Below are 3,823 nucleotides of genomic sequence, written 5' to 3'. Positions count from 1 at the left end.
AGTTAGTGAATATTAAGTCAAAATATTAATGTAAGGTGGAAGGAAAATGAGATGATGGCTAAAGGGATACAGACAAGTCCAGATGAGAAGAAATGGACCAAGTTAGAGGTGTTGGGCATTATAGAACAAAACACACAGTTGCTATAGTGTGGATCCAGACTCAAGGTGGGATCATGTGTGTCATAGTAGAAGTGTACTTCATACGGTTGTCAATGGTTAATTTGTTGGAAATAGATCCACAGGAATGCCTGCAAAATCAATATGTATGCAAAACTAGCAGGTCTTAAAGATCACTTGCAGGATAAATGCATCTCGTGGAAATCAAATGGAAACAAAAGAGGATTATTTAAATATTTAATATGATTTAGCATACAATTCTTACCAACCAATATATTTGTTTGTTGTGCATTTTACTAGAAAGGATTTATGGGAGATAAAACTTTGAATGATAAAAATTAATCTTAAGGAATGCAAGTAAATTAAGCAGTGTATAATTCTAAATCACATATAAATTCTATAATCATATCCTATAAATTCTATCCTATAATCACATCCTATAAAATCACATCATAATACCCAACATAATTCATCATGTAAATGAATGTAATTACATACTATCACTTTTATATTTTCATAAAGGTATCTCTCCTAATGCTGTTTTAATTTGGGAAATTAATTAAGCATCTAATACTTTTGCATTTAAGTTCACACAGTACACATTCCAGAAGGCAAAACAGCTATGTTCAAATGTTTGAATATGTAGAATGAAAATTCTGTACATGATGTTTTATTAGATATGAACTTGAAATATTTTAGAAGAGTTTAACTGTAAAAAAATAAAAACTGAAGTTAAATGCAAGGAATAATTTCAAAAATAAAACTATATATACATAATATATATTAAATATAATTGTTCACAAGCACATTGTTTTCTAGAGGCTCCTTTGAAACATCAGATTATTGTTTAGAAAAGTTGTATGTCCTCCAATTGAAGTCCATCATCTGGAATCTTATGTGCTAAAAGCACAACCAAGGCTGACTTAGATTCACAGAAATATTAAAAAGTAACCTTTCTGAAAGACAACAAACAAACAAACAAACCCTACCCTGGTTATTTCTAGTATTATATGAAGAGATCTGCTAAAGGGAAATATTAGTGAGACAATAAGAGGAGATAGGTTATAAATACAAAATGGCAAAAGAAGAAATAAATGTCAACTAATATAAAACACTCTCTCCAAACTACAAAGAATTTTCAAACATATATTAGGAAACAATACATACAATCATTTTTCCCTTTACAAACAGTGGTAAAACAAGGATAGTGGTTTAAGAACGCACAGGTTTGACAAGCACTTGACAGTCCTGGATACAATTTCAGTGCTTGTATCTGAGAGAACATTTTACATTGGGTTTTGATTTACAGTTCAATGGCATATAGAAAGTTTTAGTTTTACAAGTTACTTTGATATTTTTAAAAAATGAAAGGAAATCCTTTTATCTTTAGCTCCTACAAGAATTCCTCTCTCGCCACAGAAATGAAAATATGCAAATATATATAGGTAAGCACAAAACAATAAATCAGTACACACAGGTGCCCAAGGTGTTCAAGTAGGAAGGGTGTGCATTCTTCATTGTTACCTTCCAATTTTTCTTTAAAGCACATTTACTCAGAACAGACGTAAACTGCTACAAACATTAAAATCACCGGAGAGTTCATTTCAATCTGAAGATGGTAGACATGAATTTTATTTTCCAGGTGCTTTGCATAAAGTCATTGGAAATAATAGATTTATGTTATCTAAAAAGACCTAGGCACTTAAGAGCCTGTTGATATGCATAAGATAGTTCTAAGAAGGAAATGTGTTCATCACTCTAGTGGTTAAGTTTACCTGGTGAATATAATTCTTTGTCCTACAAATGGAATGCCTTGACTCACCAGCCGGATCACACATTATTATTGTTTTTAAACAGGAACCTATCCTTCAGAAATCATGCTACATGTTTTCAAGGTGAAACAATCTTCTGTTGTGCAGTTTTATTAGCAACATTTGTAAAATCATTGTACAGAATATATATACTATGTATTATATAAATTATGTATGTAATTTCACTTTTGACTATTTTGATACCTTGACTCAAATATAGAACCACATTTCTTTCACCATTCCATTCATTTCAGACTTTCCTTAAAATTTACACTAAACATAAATTGGTGTGTGTGTATAATCATGTTTCTATGAGGTTAAGTTATATTTCTTTAATCACTCAGTAAAATGAAAGGCAGCATATGGGACAGACAGTCCTAAACAAGTTGGTGGCTGTAGTCACAGGCTCTGAGATCGCTGAAATTAAATGATGCTTCTTACTTTTACCCCACTCTCACATCATCAAATTGGAAACTTCACTCTATCACTTAACCAAGCCCATGTGCTGGAGAGGGACGGGGGTACATGAGGACAGGTTGCAATGAAACTATATGGTTCCCAGTTTTAAGAAAGAATCGTATCTGGGGTCTTAAAGGCTTGTTATCAAACAAGCAGCCATAAAGTGAGGTGTCAAATCCACAGGGACAAGTCATCCTAGCCTCCGTGATCCAAGGATTGCAAATTATAAATCCCAGTCTAGTAGTGTTACAGCACTTTTAGAACGTGTCTAGCAGGTTTTCTGTTTTTTCCCCTCTGGAACCCCCCTAGCCTCCCCCCGTCCCCCACCCCCCACACACACCAGTAAAACATGAACCACTCTCCAGAGATGAATTCGCTGCATGTGGCCTTTCTCTACCCCTATATCGCGCCCGTTTCGGCCCTGCTGGCGCCATTGAGTGCCGAACAGGCCAAGGTGCTCCTGGCCGAAGTCATCCAGGCACTCTCGGCCCCAGATAACGCTGTGCGCACGGATGAAGCACGGGACAACGCGTGCAATGACATGGGCACGACGCTGCAACTTGTTCTGCCCGTGGCCACGCAGATAGAGCAGGAGGTCATCGAAGCCTATGGCTTCAGCTGTGACGGGAAGTTGTCCTGATGTTTGCCTGCTTGGTCAAGTCCTACAAAGCCCAGGACCCTGAGATTGCCAGCAGAAGGCCCTGTTCCTGCCACCCAGGACATTGCCGCCCCCACGGGTCTGCTCCAGGGACAGCATCACTCCCACCTGAGGGCTTGACTGTCCCCTGTGGCCCACGGTCACTTTGGGGAGGGAAAGACCATGTTGTTCCCAGAAGATAATCAATGTGCCTGTGAGTCGGCACAAAAAGAATCCAATCTAAAGGCTGGAATAGTATCTGAACTTAAATTGTGAACCCCTTGTTTGAAGAAAGCTGTGGACAGTGGAAGCCCAAAATTCGTTTCCAGGGTGCACACATGGACCGAGCCTCCATAGAAGCCCCTCTGACCATAATCCAGGGATGTGAATATCTTTGTTCTTCAGCAGAAAGCATTGGATAGTTGATTATGGTAGACGTAGCTAGGTTCCAAAGGAATATCTTATCATTTGATCTCCCTTTTGACCCATTTTGAAGTTGCTTCAGTTGAAAAAGAGAGAAAAGGGGAAATACACATTGATTAAGACAGTGAATCCCCTCCGACCGTTGACCAGGGATGTGAATAACTTTAGTTTCATGCAGGCTGCTGGAACGTGGATTGTTTCAGATGCAGTGAGATTAAGTGTGATACCTTATTTTTGATCTCCCTTTCATTCATTTAAAATTTGTTCTTGTTTTTTTTTTTCAGTTTGGTGAGGATTTTTAAAAAATTATTTTATTGGGGGCTCGTACAATCCTTATCCCTATCCATAATACAACCATTGTGTCAAGAACATATGT

General features: G+C 37.4%; 1 pseudogene; it reads left to right on the top strand.

The window, feature by feature from the left end:
• Positions 1–2,628: 2,628 nt before the first annotated feature.
• Positions 2,629–2,693, top strand: LOC142461969 (U7 small nuclear RNA; annotated as a pseudogene).
• The last annotated feature ends 1,130 nt before the right edge of the window (positions 2,694–3,823 follow it).

Source organism: Tenrec ecaudatus, chromosome 11 (genome assembly GCF_050624435.1).
Source record: "Tenrec ecaudatus isolate mTenEca1 chromosome 11, mTenEca1.hap1, whole genome shotgun sequence".
In the NCBI taxonomy this organism is placed as follows: domain Eukaryota; kingdom Metazoa; phylum Chordata; class Mammalia; order Afrosoricida; family Tenrecidae; genus Tenrec; species Tenrec ecaudatus.
The sequence above is the reverse complement of the archived record's forward strand: the minus strand, read 5'-3'. Positions and strand labels throughout refer to the sequence as shown.